The following is a 15,818-nucleotide window of genomic DNA, read 5'->3' as shown; positions in this document are numbered from 1 at the left end:
ATAATACCCTTCTCTGTTTTTCTCACATAGAGTGAGAAATCTGCCTTGGAAATCTGAAAGCCAATAGTAACAAGATACTGTCCTATCTTGTCAGACCATGCTCTAGGTCCTTTCTTCAAGCCATACAAGGCTTTCTTCAACCTACAAACAAACTCAGGATGAACAGCATGCACATAACCTGGTGGCTGCTCCATATAGACCTCTTCTTGCAAATCACCATGCAAGAAGGCATTCTTTACATCCATCTGATGTAAAGACCATCCCTTTGATGTAGCCATAGCAATGACTGCTCTTACAGTCGCCATCCTTGCAACTGGACTGAATGTTTCTTCATAATCAATGCCATATGTCTGTGCATACCCCTTGACAACTAATCTTGCCTTGTATCTATTCACAGAACCATCTGCATTGTGCTTCACCTTATAAACCCATTTACAGCCAATTGCATTCCTGTCTTTAGGCAAAGGCACCAATTCCCATGTTGCATTTGCATCCAAGGAATCCATTTCTTCATCCATGGCTTTCTCCCATTTTTCTTTTCCCATGGCTTGCTCAAAAGAAATGGGTTCTGGTTCCTGTATCACGTTGACCATATAGGCATAGTGAATGGCTGTAAATCCATCATATTTCAGCCTATCCACAAGATACCTAGCTCTGGTAGACCTGCGCAAAATAGGCTCACTTCTAGGTGCTCTCAAAACATCCCTGGTCTTCCTTACTCCAGGTGTAACAACAGAAGGAATACCCAACTCATCATCAATGCTCTGTTCTGAGCCACTGGATTCACCATCCACATAAGAGTGACCTGCATTCACATCAAACATGGGCTGATCTACCTTCTCTTTTCCTTTTCGTGATACCTGCGTACCACTATCTGCATTGCTTTGAGGAGATTCTCCTGATCTCAATCTACCTGTCCATGGCGAGGTATGTGAACCACTACTAGAGGACACTGCAGGTCCACTGATATTTTGTGATTGCTGCTGTGAATTCTGTGCAGCATTACCATTTTGTGCATCTACATCAATCATCACATTTATTGGTTTATACCAGCTGCTCATCTCATCAAAAACAACATCTCTGCTCACTGTAAACTTACGAGTAGAGGGGTTATAGCATCTATACCCTTTCTACTACAGAGAATAACCAATAAAGATGCACTTCTCAGCTTTTGGATCCAACTTGGACCTCAACTTATCTGGCACATGGACATAGGCAATGCAACCAAAAATTTTCAAATGAGAAATATCTGGTTTCCTAGCAGTATACATCTCCTGTGGCATCATGCCATGTATTGCTGCAGTGGGAGTCCTGTTCATTATATAAACTGCTGTAGCAACTGCTTCAGCCCAATAATAATCTGGTAGATCTTTTTCATTTAGCATAGCCCGAGATACCTCTCCAATATGCCTGTTTTAATCTTTCTGCAATTCCATTTTGCTGTGGGGTATGACTGCATGAATATTGCTGCTTTATACCATGCTCCTGCAAGAACCTTGCAAACTCATTTGAGAGGTACTCTCCCCCTCCATCTGACCTTAGGCATTTTATTTGCAGGCCTGTTTCTTTTTCAACCATAGCTTTGAAAGCTTTGAAGTGCCCAAACACTTCACTTTTCTTTTTCATAAAATACACCCAAAGTTTTCTGTTGAAGTCATCAATAAATGTGACAAAATAGTGACAGCCACCAATAGATGCAGCTTCAGTAGTCCACACATCAGAGTGGATTAATTCCAATGGCTTTTTACTCTCTTGAACATGCCTAGGAAAAGGTTTCCTTGCGTGTTTTCCAAATTGACAGGCTTCACAAACCTTATGCATTTCTGCAACCTTGAATTTAGGCAATCGTGCAACAATATTTTGGGCTTGCATTGATTTAAGTCGCTGTATATTAACATGACCAATGCGTTTGTGCCAGATATCAATATCTGCAACTACACCAGTCCCATGTGCAAACATTGCTGTACTCAATTCAGGCATGTCCGCATCCAACGTAAACATCCTGCCCTTCTTCTTTCCTTTTGCTATCAAGCGACCATTATTTTTCATATCCTCAACAAAGCATCCATGAGGATTAAATCTGACCTGCAAGCCCTGCTCAACCATTTGACCAACAGAAACCAGGTTCTTGGTGATGTTCCGGACATGAAATACATCGAACAGTTATTTCTTTTTCCCATCCTGCATAGACAAAGGAATTTTACCAATCTGCACAATAGGATGTGCAGTATCATCACCAGTCTCCACAAATCCTGGTTTTTCCATTTTCCTTGCATCCTGCATCCATTCAGCATGACCTGTCATGTGGTTTGACGCACCTGAGTCAACATACTACACATCATTGCTTTCTTCTGCACTTGTCATAGAATTTGTCATATGTTGCACCATAAACAAATGCTCATTTCTGTCATCACCCTGTCTACTAGAGGATGCATAATTGCCTTGCTGCAATTTTCCATTCATAATGTCATTCTGCTTTTTGTAGCAGTCTTTAGCCATATGCCCCATTTTACCACAGTAGTAGCATTCAACATTGCTGTTTGCATTTTGGCCTCTCTGCCATCCACCATGACCTCTTTGGCTCCCCCTGCCTCTAGAGTTACCACGTCCTCCTGCATAGGACTGGTTTTCTTGCGTTTGCTACATATTCTGATTTCTACCACGGCCTCCAGATCGGCCTCCTCTACCTCTGCCTCTACCCCTTCCAGCATTTGAGTAGAAGATAGTTTCTTTTGAAGTTCCACCTGAAGAAGATGCACCAGCATTTCTCTGCTCTTCAGAAATTAGAAGAGCAATCAACTCCTCAAAATCAGGAAATTTTTCACGGACGGCAATGGATGTCCGGAACTGTGCATAATCCTTTCCTAGACCATTCAAGGTCACAGAAACTAAATCGTCATCATCCACTGGCGACCCAATGGAAGCAAGTGCATCCGCAATTTTCTTCACCTTCATGTGGTAGTCATTGATGCTCATATTTTCTCTCTGCACACTGTGCAGCTCCTGCTTGAGCTGCATTTTCCTGGCCTGCGTATTTGTGCTGTACATTTTAGCCAAAGTATCCCATGCCACCTTTGGCGTACTTGCATCTTGAATATGCACAATCATTGAATCTGAAATACTGATAGACAGCCAGTACATAACTTTCCTGGCTCTCTCATGCCATCCTTTGAATGCCTGCATTTCCTGTTGATTGGGAACATTAGGAAGAACAGGTTCTTCTTCATTTCCTGTAATGAACTCCCAATAGCCTTTTCCCATCAAGAAATTCGTCATTCTAAACTTCCATGCCTGGAAGTTGTTCTTGTCAAGATTTTCAGTGACAATCTGTGAAAGAGAATCAGATGCCATTACAGAACACTGCAAAATATTCTGTCACTGCAAAAAACACAGCTTTTGCCTCACACGGGCAGATCTGCAAAACTGATGAAAGTGGTATTTCAACACACAGTCACTTCCTAGTGACGATTTTGCATCAACAGGCAACAAGCATGAATCTGCAACTCCCAATATCTCTGCACACAGGCATACAATGCAATTTCTGCGGCAACTTTTCACCGACCTGCAGAACAGTGGTTGCACAGCAAAAACAGGGCCTTTTTTTGAGTGTCTGCGGAGAACTTCCGCCTCCAAAATGGGCCCCGAAATGACCTCGAATCAGAAAAATAACGTCACCAAGGGCTTTGCCCTTGCCCGCAGCATATAATGCCCTCTCGCCACACCGTGAAGGGCGTCTCAATCTGAGACAGTGCACTCTTGCACTTCCGGCTGTGCTACCTGCAGAGATTTGCTCCCAAACTCGAAAAAGGAAAGCAACACTGGTCCTCTTACCAGGACACTGCGAACTTGGTTTGCTTTCTTGAGCTCCTTACCACGAACAAGGCTCTGATACCATGTGAAGATAGTGGGAGAGAGGGAAGGAGTCTCACTTGCGGCTTTCTCACATGCACAATGGGGGAATACACACAAAGGTGGAGGCTGAAAACAGTTTTCCTCTTCTTAGTTGTGAAAGCCAAAAGAACTCTAGTACAAAGAAATAGAAGAACCCTATATGTGGGTCTCAAACCAAACTCAACTAACTAAGGTGGCATACTAACTGAGCCACGAACTAGTGTAGATATGGATAGCTGTCATCCAGCTATTATTCGTGGGCGGTGTACCAACCGCATCTGTAGCTAACAAGTCGGTGACATAAATGCACAACGGTCACCCTGGCATATCGCGAGTGGAGCTCGATATCTCAACACTCCCCCCTTACTACTACAAGGGAATGTCACAAGAGCCAGATGACATCCCAGGAGATCGCCCTGTTGTTTTCCAAAAGGCGAATTCATCATAGCATGTATCACTAATGCCAATATACCCCCAAACTGGCGATTACAGTTAGGGTTAGCCAGGGCCCCAAGGCCACTGTAAGAGCTTAATCAACCTAGAAGCACCAAAGAAAGAGAAAGAGAAAAGGAAAGTTACCAATAAAATTAAAAATAAATAAATAATAAAGCGATCATACAATGAAATAAACCAAGGAGAGCAACTAAAACAAAACGCAAAAGCATACTTTTTAAAGAAATAAAATTAAAAATAAAATAAAATTAAGGGAAAGAGAGACAAAGAGAGAGATAGAATTAAAAATTAAAAAATAAAAAAAATAAATAAACAAAAAGAAAAGATTTAAAATAATAATAAGAATAAATGAGAATAAGACTCGAATAAGATTAGCTGTTGGGGCTTCTGCACCTGCGTAAGATAAAATGACGTAGTTGAATAGCTGATCACCACTTGGACGAAAATTCAAAGAATTTGCATGCCCGCTAAGGTGATAGAAAAATATACCTTTGTAAGACTAGAATAAGTCCAATCATACAAATTTAGAATTTTTGTTGTTCTAAAGATCAAAAATCTACAAAGAAAATAAAAGAGAAAATGAAAGAGAAGAAAAAAGAGGTAAACAAAAACTTTTATGAAAAGCAAAAGGAAGACATACTTAGCAAGCAAAGCAACACTTATGTCATCATCAGTGCCCCCCCCAGCATAAGCAGCTATATTGGGTTTCTAAAGACCCACGGAGTCTCTTGGGCAAACCCAGTGCTTACTAAAATACGTCAAAAAAATAAAAGAGAATGAAAACAAGAAATAAAGAAGAAACGAAGCAGGTGACTTAAGCAAAAAAAAACAAGCAAGTCAAGAAACAAAAACTTCCAAAAAACTAGAAACTCTCTCTCTCTCTCTCTCTCTCTTATTTAAAACATAAAAAGTTAAATGGCACTTTAACTTATGTCTCGTTTTTGCAAAGAGGCAAAAATACATTTCTAACTTAGAAAGCACAAGTATACTCAAACAAACTCTCTTTCTATCTTAAATTGTGCGTTGCCCTATCAGCTAGATTTAGATTTAGATGCTCGTTGGGGAGAGACTAAAATGAAAACTTTTAGACTTCACAAGCAGTTGTAGCTTGATTGAAGAGATTTTGGACTACCTTTTGATTAGCTTTCTCCTTTAGTGCTAGCCTTCATCATGGCTGAGTCTGCCCTTCACCTCCGGAGTGCCACAGAAACTCAGTATGAGGACTTTGTATAAATGGATGCTCAAGTATGTGTGGGTGTGTGGATTTGTATGTGTGAGAGCAACACGAGGAGATAGGAATGGGTATGCTGAATCAAAAGAGAGCATCATGGTGGGCCAGAAAGGATAGCATAGTCGATGACTATCATTTCCATGGACCGATGTTGAACATTTTGAACCCCTCTTTCTTCTTATGCTCACCGGTTCTGTTATTGGCCTATTCATCTCAGGAGATTGTATCCCAGCCTCTTCAATCACTATGTGTGATAAATCCACAAGCCTATTCCTGTCCCCTTTACCAGACCCACTACCATCAAGTATTCTTCGCCGGAGAGCATCCAAATTTGGTCCTTTACCCAAGTGTCTTCCATTCATAAAGGCATTGTAGTGGGCACTTTGAAGGACACTCATTGCAAGATCTGTTGCACAAGCATCATACAATGTTATGTGTTTTGCATATCCATGTGCTGCTCTCATGCTAGAATGTTTTGTCTCTGAAAGGTTCACTGTAGGAACAAATCCAGATTGCTCTTCTTGCCGCAAGAACATTCCCCCCCACTTGTTGACTCTAACATCCCACCAAGCAAGCCACGTATGCAATGTTGGTAGCTCACCCTCCTTCACATGAATCGGGGACCAATACAAATTCAATGTTTGTTTGCATTGGTCTGCAGAAGTTGAAGTTGTTGCCTCTCTCCACTTCCGACATAGAACTTTATTCTCCTCTTGAAATTGTGGCTTAATGCATCGTCTGGTGTGCTCAACCATGCTCATCTCCCAATGGAAAACACAAGTTCTTTCTCTACCATCCATCACATTTTCAGGTCCACCATTGTAAACAATACGGACAGCCAGCCAATTTGCTCCTGCTCCATCTGCCATGAATCCACGGAATTCAGGCTTTTTAAAACCATTCTTCTCCATTGTATTGTTCAGTAGCTCCCAGAATCGAACTTGAGCATGGTTATCCTCCACCTTGAATTCACATATTGCTATAGTTAATACTTCCCTTATGAATGGGTCATACACATGAGCACCCATTGTTGACCATCCCCTCACTCGATGCACATGGTCAAAATGAACCCATTGTGATCCCAAGCTTCCACCAGGCCACATGCGATTCACTAGATCAACTCCTGATCCTGGACCAATGGTCGACATTTTGAAGATATGTGGTTGTTGTTCATCTTGCAATTGTTCAGGAAATAGGATACTTTGTAGGTATGGATATTTGCATCTCCTCTTTAAATCAAGTATTGAATACATTCCACCATCCCCTCCTCTAGCCTCACTTCTTGCACTCTGCACCACTCTCTGAAGCCTCCTTCTCTGGGTCATTGGTGTAATGGTTTCAAGCACTTCTTCGAACTTTTGATCATCTAGTGGCTCCACAACAACCCCATCCTTTGCCAGCATCATCTCCATCACAAGGTCTTGTGCCACAGACATCTCAATATTTTTGAAAGAGGAATTTTCATTCAACCTAGCACGCATTGAAATGAGATCCTCTACTTGCATTTCCTTTGCTCGACTTCTACCTTTTTCAACTGGATGGTCATGGAAACCCACATGCACTGCGCATCTCATTGTCTTCACTCTTTCATGGGGAAAGCAATAATATATAATAGCACTGCATAGGTAAACACACTCTGGTATTGCATCACAACGCTTGCACAAAAGTGACCCCAAGGCAGGATCAATGGGACCAGGTAGAGGAGGACTCCTAAGCTTTCCTTTCCATTGTGTATCATTTAAAATTCCCATTCGTTCAAGGAAAGGACAATCCAAATTACAACATCTCAAATAACCTGAACATCTACTCATTCTCACAACACCATTGAAGCAATCTTGCGAACATGTGGAATATTTTGCCCAAACATGACCATCAGCATTCTGTTCCATTCCAGACATTGGTGAACCCTTAGGCATAGGTGGAAGTTCGAAGACAATATATCCATCGTAAGTTAGAGGAAGCTCAGTAACCTTCTCCACCCGAACTGCAGATTTGAGCGCAACATGAAGAGAACTATTCAAAGGCATCCTCTCTATAAGTGAAACCACACTATTCATTCATAAAGTCACCATGAGTACCTCTCTTATAGGACATGTGAACTCTTAAGGTTGATTGTTGGCCACCACTAATCTTGAACCCTTTCTGACCATCCTCTAAGTTCACCACTGGAAGTACAATGGCAAGCTCATCTATTCCGATTTCTTGATGCAGCTCAATGTCCTTGTTCTCAATGTGAAAGTGTTCCTTAAGCTCCACCAATGAAACCTCTAGGAAAGGAGTGTCAAAACGAATGGTCAATGATTCGTGTTCTCCAAAGCGAATGAAAACTGAGAAAGGCATGATTCAAATGCTAGAGCCAAGATGTAGCACCAGACCACACCAACCAAAGAACTCGGGGGGGTCACTATGTATAAACCCTTTATATCACGTGCGTTCAAGGCCTATATTTAAAATCCCTTATCTGTAAATTTTTTCATTAATAAAATGTACCCCTTTTCTATACAAATCTGTAAATTTTTTCCAAAACTATTTTAAATAGTCCCTTATGTATATTTATTTCTGTAAATTTTAGGAATAAAAAATATCCTTCTGTTGAACTCACGTGATAGGGTTACATATGATGAGTGACCCCCCCGAGCCAAAGAACAAGTGAAAAGCTAGCTACACAAAGGGTCCGAAAGGAGGGAGGAAAAAGAAGAAATGGCATAGATGTGTTGGAGACCGAAGAGAATGGAGCAAAGAGAAGTGTTGAAAGAGCCACTGCATTGAATTATGGGAGAGAAGCAAGTTCGTCTCTGTAAGTGTCAAATGCAAATGGATGTCACTATTAGCATCCAAGGTGGTCGTTTAACTGCAGATCTTTATTGAACAATATGTGTTTATTTGTTTAGAATAATGGTAATCTTTGAACAAGATGCCTTCATGCATATAGTAACTTGAATGATGCCTCCATGCATTTCATTCAGTAAGGGTGTATATTTAATATAAATGAATAAAAGGAGAAGTTACTTTCAAATTTATATATTGGTATTGAAAGACTAAAATATCAAGAAAAAATTTAAAGATTTATAATTACTATATTTTACTAGCAATAGTTAGAATGAGTAGTATCTTCAAATCCATATCTAAAATGAAAACTATCGAAATGTGTTAGTTTACTTCACATTTGCATGAACGAGCAATATTACTATTTCCATCATGAGTCACTATTACAAGGTGTTCTCCTCACTATTACAAGGTGTTAGTTATGCGGTCTTCTCCTATCGTCTAATAATGACCAGGCCTGCAAAATCCCTCAAAAATCATTTCTCTAAAGGCTACGCCTGCAAAATCTGTCTAATAATGACCATCGCCTGCAAAATCATTACTAAAAAATCTCATGCAAAATCTAGAGATATTATGAGGAAGGGCGTGGTGGGCTGGGTCAGATTCTATCTCTCTTTCTCTCCAGCCTTGAAGCGATTTTATCTCTCTTTCTCTCCAGCTTTGAAGCTTCCCCCAAATGCTCCTCACACTCCTCCAACACTCCCCACCCCCTTCCATTCCTGCCCTCTCATCTTCCCACAGTTCAAAAGTTTAGCGATGTCGACTCCTTCCTTTCTGAGATGCCTGCCGTGGCATCAAGCTCCTTGTGCTTTCAACAAACTTCAACGACATCGACCTCCTTGCGGCCTTCAACAAACATCAACAAGCAAAGAGCTTTTGAGGTAAGTACTCCTCTTTTCTCTTCAGAAATTCAACGACCATAGCCTAGGGAGGCAAGCGTAACGGTAAGAGTGCAAGCAAGAAAGAGATATGAAGCAAAGTGAGCCGAAAGAGATATGAAGCAAGGTGGCTCATTGTGGTGGCGGTTGGACTGCCTGGGGCAGCAAACGCGTTGCCTCTTTTGCTGCCCTAGGCAGTCTAGGAAGGAAGTTCCACCACAGCGAGCAAGGTTATCCAACTTCCTTCTGGGACTGCTTGGGGCAGGGTAAGCATGTTCGTATAGATTCTTAGAAGAGAACGATGAGGAAGACGATCAATCACAAGCAGTCCAAAGGTGACTCGATGTGGTGGCAGTTGGATTGCCTGGGGCAGCAAAAGAGGCAGCGCGTTAATGCGCTGCCTCTTTTGCTGCCCCAGGTAGTCCAGGAAGGAAGGAAGGCAATCCTCTTTTGCTCGAGGCTCAGAAGCATGAAATGGAATGGAGGAGTGAAATGTCGGATGATTTTTGATGCTCTACTAAACATGAGAAGAGAAGTAGCTGAGCGCGTATTCTCGTAAAGACAGATGTACGAGATCGTCGAGCACCGGTTGAAGTCCATAACGAAAACCAAAAGCCCTCTGGTCGGTTTCTGGACTTAGCGGAAGAGAAAGCAGCAGCCGCTTTATTTAAACTCGCGAGGACTCACTCACAAGCATGCTTGCAAAATCCAACCTACGTGAGACAAATCGGAGCTAGATTCTAGAGCCTATGCTATAGAGTAGAGTACTGAGGAGTCATGAATTCGAAACTACAAAATCGTGAGGTGAGGATTGAGGAGTGAGATGGATGAAATGAGGAGGTTTCTGTTGCAGTGGCGAGGACGTTTGTTTGTTACGATGATGAAGAATAACTTCTTGCAACGTCTTCTATTCAAGAAATCAGCTCAAGCTTGAATGAATCCAAGGGAGTAACTTCTTGCAACATCTTTTGTTGAGCAAAAGCCTGTATCCTTTAATACACAATTGGTTTTGAAGGCTGGGCTGAGTCGTAGGAGATTGGCGTTGCCAATCCATACGCACGAGGAGCTTCGAGAGTGCCTTGCAGACATCCACCGAATATAGATTTTTTACAGAAACAAGCAATTAGCAAAGTACTCCAAATTTCCACCAGCAACTACATAGGACGACTCGAGTGAACTGAAATGTTCACCATGCAAATCTAACAGCTCAACCCTTGAATTGTCCCAGTGCTTCTGCAAACGTATAGGCACAACACCTGTATGGTCGGAGTGCTTGAGATAACAAAGTACACTAAGACATGGATTGCTAAAAAATGATGTTAATTCGATTCGAAGTGATCGTTATATGAGACAAATGGATTACTAAAGAGGCTCCCAACATGGAGTCGCTAAATTTGCTTTTGAACTTGACACACCTCTCTCTCTCTCTCTCTCATACGTACTGAAGGGAGGGAGGAATCGTTTGGAGGCGATGGCAAAGAAACGACGGTCGGAAATTCTGAATGGGTGCGTCCATCACCGTTAACGCCAAAGCGAAGGTGTCCGTGTGGGGAGATAATGGCAAAGCAACGGGGCAAGCAGAGGGAGCGGCAAGACAAGGAAGGATGGGTGAGGCGAAGGAAGTGTGCAAAGGATTGGGATTGTTTCTGTAAAAAATCTATATTAGGAGATCTGCCGAGGCCTGCAAACATCCACCGAAGCCATAGATCTGAATCAAAGATCCGTTCATGATCACCGAACTAACTAAGCTACGAGAACAAATTCATGATCGCCAAACTGCAAGATGCGCCTGACGGTACCATCTAGCTCTCGAAACACATCTAGATCCCGAAACCATCGATCATCTACCTTGCTCAGGAAGGCAGTCAAACATCCTTCTTGGACTACCTGGGGCAGCAAAAGAGGCAGCGCATTTTGCTTCCCCAGGCAGTCCAGGAAGGAAGTTGGTGGAACTTGCAGCAAAAGAGGCAGCGCGTTCCACCAACTTCCTTCCTGGACTGCCTGGGGCAGCAAAAGAGGCTGCGCATTAACGCGCTGCCTCTTTTGCTGCCCCAGGCAGTCCACGAAGGAAGTTGGAGTGCCTTTGCTAGTGGATCGTTTGCCTTTGCATTTCCATGAGCTGGAGGGCAATGGAGGAGGCGAGGGGGGAGGATGAGGGTAGAAGAAGAAGAAGCTGGGAGCTCGGAGAGCAATGGATCCATGGGACGACGATGATCAGAAGCGCAAGGAGAAGAAGCAGAAGGAAAAGAGCTACGTAGTCGATGGACAAGAAGAAGAAGAAGAAGATACGAAGTCAATGGAGCTACGTACGAAGAGAAGAAGAGAAGATGAAGCAGACGATACGAAGTCGACGAAGGAAAAGAGCAAGAAGAGAGCTTGCGATTACACGACGACGACGAAGAAGAGAGCTTGAAAGAAAGAAGATGCAAGCGTTATTTAGGTGTCTATATTATTGCTTGTCTATATTGCTTGAGAAAGACTACATATTGTCAGAGAAACGAGATGGGAGAGTGCGCAGATAGAAACGAGACTTGATGAATCAGTCGAAAAATATGCGCCTGATGGATCGGATATCGTGGACAGTGCGCATTCTTCCGAATGCCCAACTTCTAGACATATTTGTGTCAATCCGGCTGGAAGAGAAGCTACGATGAAGATTTTGATGGGAAAACGATGATATTGTGGACGGAAGCATACGATGAATGCAATGTACCACAGACAGAATGGTCGAGCGTTCGTCTTCGTCCGTTGATCGATCGATCGTCGTCTAAAAAATTCTTGTCGTGGACAGAAGCATCCGACGTATGCATTGCATGGATCAACTCACAAACAGAATCGATGAGCGTGCGGCGTCCATCGACGGATCGCGTCTAAAAAAAAATTCTTACTGTTTCGTCTTCATCTGTTGGGTGCGCGCTCTTGTTGTTAGTAATTGTGATTTCACCAAACAAAAAGCAGCTGCTGAGATGATTCATCGTCATGATCGATTCATGAGCATCTAGCAAAACAAAATCTATATTATTATTATTATCATCAGAACAAGAAAGAAAGAAGCGATGAAATGGGAATGAATTGCGTGATCGTCTCCACCGTCTGATGAGCTGCCGGGAGCTTGGGAAGACATTTAACAGGTCATCCCAGGAGCAAACTTCTGAGCACCCTGCATCACAAGAAAATGAAAAGCTTACACCGTCGGATACGCTACTCGAGCCGCTGCACTTGCCGTAGGAATGGCATCCCCTAATGAGAAAAACATTACGATTCGATAGAGAGAAGGTCCCAATTGTGTGGGTGAGTGTGAAAGACACCGTAGAGAGGGCTCTGCTTGTCCCGTTATAGCTCTGAGATATAAAAGCGTTGTATAGCTATCCTTATGCATATAAAAATTATGTGCGTGGTATAGCTGCATACAGGACAAAAATACATGTTCCTCTTAACGAAAACACTCTCGACGTGCACTTGTTCTCTTTCTTGATTTTGAAGAACCAAGAGGAGAAAGAAGACAAATCGTAGATAAGGTGATCGCAACCCATAATTTTGTATAGCCTCGAGTATGTGACCTGAAATTCACTCAATCAAAACCTGGAGATACTGTTATCCACACCCACGATTCCAATCATTCAATAGAGGGAGCGCATTTTGGAGTGTAATCCCAGTACTTCCACAAATGGTTACGTAGAGTCCATCCAAATTGAAAATTGCTCAACCACAAAGGTCAAAATATTCAACGATTGCAAGCAGCATCAATTTGGAGCTCTCGAGTCTCAACTCTGCCACGGGTCCACACCAGTTGAGTCGATGATAATTACAAGAGGTAATATGGGAAGTTCATTGTTGTTAAAAAAAAAGTGCACACTGCACACATGAGGATAAGCAATACAATAGCATCACATGGAAACTTGTGTACAATTGGCTTCAACGTTTTCGTGAGATATAAAAGCGTTGTATAATTTGTCCTGTATGCAGCTATACAATTGCTTCAACATTTTCGTGCACTTCAGTAAGCGTTAACGCGCTGCCTATTTTGGTCCCTCGGGCAGTCCAATAATCCCCTCCTTGCATAGCATTCAAAAGACCATGTGACCTATCCCTCCAAGAGTCCAATAGCATTCCAAAGACCATTAGACCTGTACACCAAAGCATACTTATAGACAAAAGATGAAATGGTCGAAGCAACCTTTTGTGAGTATGAAAGAAAGTATTGATACATGGGGTAGGCATAGAAGTGCATATTTACCACTGCAATTCCATATATCCAAGTGTATAGATGCCACTGCAAGTTGATATACTATGTGCATTGGAGATGAACCTTTTTCTTTTAGGACACAAGTGGGTGAATGTTCCCTAAACTGGAAATCAATTGCATTGGTAGATACATGTATTTGTTTTTAGTTTTGGTTTTTATTGAAAAGGTTTTGAGAACTATGATTGGAAAAATGCCGTGTTTTTTGTCTTTTCAGGATGACAGGAAAAAAAGGCAGAAAAGTTCAAGTGGCACATTCTACAAAGGTGACAAGAGGAACAAAAGTAGACCACAATGTTGAATCATTAGTAGGTGGAACAGAAGAGCAAGAAAGTGTGGTGGGTCTAGAGGTTGAAGTATCATCAACTCAAAGAGATGAAGGTCCAAGAGTAGAGGAGGATGAGTTGGATGATAGTGAAGTTCAGGTGGAAGGAGGAGGTGATGTGATTGGCAAATGTAGGATGCTTGATTCAGATCAATGTCCTCGCATTCCCTTGTGTAGGTTGATACCTTATGCAAGAGTGAGAGGACTTTGTGATGATGTATCTTCACTCAAAAGTACATTTCAAGTAGAGGGCTATCTCCCAGAGAAAGGGTCTTTCATTGTATCTATCTGCAAGAGTGATGGAGAGGAGATAGTTGTGACAGATGATATGAGGAAGAGTTGGTCTCCCACCTGGAGAGAGGTGGATGGGGAGTTTGAGAAAGATGTGATGTCTAACACTGACTTTCATTTTATGTCGCAAAAGATGTTATTTGTTTGGGAGGGCAATCATAGGACCACTGCATGGATGAGTGTTATCAAGGAAATCTTTCCTACAAACAAGAAAAGACATGTACGAGTGGTATGCACAATAATTGACCCAAGGAAAATTAGTGAGATTGCTCTCTTGGCAGGGCTACAACGAATGAATTTGTAAGTACATGGACTCTTTGAATCTTCTCCACATTTGTGTTTTATGCTACTTTGCATTTATTGATTGGGTTGTGTACTTTGCTATTTGTTTTCTAGCATGAATGAACATGCCATTATCAAACCCAGTCTAAGGGACATACTCATAAATGCACACAACATTTGTGAGTGTGACTCTATGGTGTTTATGAGAACATTGTCTTCGAGTGAGATCAAATCAATAGAGAATTGGAGGGCTCAAGAGAGTAAAGGGAAGAAGCCATGGTTTCCATTGACAAGAGGTTATCTGGCAAGGCTTTTGTCTTCTAGGTAGAATGTTGCATTTGTATTGATGCTTAGATCTTTATCACTCCTTTGCTTTCTCTAATTGGAACTTATGTATGTAGGTTGAGTACAATACAGAGCTTAAAAAAGCAATGGACAAAATATCTACAAAGCTACCTTTAGATCAAATGGGAGAGGCAGAAGGAAAGCAGTGTACCATAATTCAAAAGAGAATTGCTGATAGGATGGGAAAGGTGTGAATTGAATTTTCTATACTTTGTTGCATATAATTTTGAAGTTAAGTGACTGACATGTCATCTTTGGATAGGTGTTGAATTGTATAGATCCTGGTCTTGGAGAGGCTTGGTTGGAAAAGTTGTTTGCCTTGCGCTTTGATGGTATGGACTCTTGCGTGACATTGGAGAAGCTCCAACTCATTGCAAAGTCTGATTTGAGATTAGAAAAAAAAAATATTTTCCTTTCTTTGTTAGAAGCCACTAAACCTATGCGAGACATGTACTTCATGCCTGTGGGTGACCTTGAGTACAAAGGGTGTGTTTCTTCTACCAATACAAATCATCTTTCATGGTGTTTGTTTGTTTCTTGCCAATGGCATGACTCTTATTTTTTTATTATAAAATTGCGTCAACTTTTACTTTTTAGGTGGATTAGTAGAGATATATTTTTGGAGAAGGTGGAGAGACAGTCATTGAAAGTGCTTGAAGATTTGAGGGTGATCACAACAATGGGCATGCCTTTGGATACCCCTAAGGATTACACATTGCAGCAATACATGGAGGATATAAAATTAGAGGGGAGAAAACATATGTTTGTGGTGCTAAGATCAAAGGAAACAAAGATGGAGAGCAAGGGTGGAAAAAAAGGAGATGGACTATCTGAGTTGGACATGGCTGCCCATAGGGTGGTTTATAGGTATGTTATCAATTCATTTGAAGGTTCATTTTTCATTTGTCTATGTTTGTGCTATTGATTCATGTAATTACACAATTTTTGATGGTTTGGGGCATCCATTTTTTTTTTGTTTCTTGGTTGATAGATATCTCTCCCACTTGGCAATAGAGAAAAGGATCTCTAACATTCCAAATTTGTGTAAGAGTT

The sequence above is a fragment of the Dipteris shenzhenensis genome, chromosome 28 (genome assembly GCF_047967505.1).
Source record: "Dipteris shenzhenensis isolate YYH24624 ecotype China chromosome 28, Dip_SZ_1.0, whole genome shotgun sequence".
NCBI lineage: Eukaryota > Viridiplantae > Streptophyta > Polypodiopsida > Gleicheniales > Dipteridaceae > Dipteris > Dipteris shenzhenensis.
The sequence above is the reverse complement of the archived record's forward strand: the minus strand, read 5'-3'. Positions refer to the sequence as shown.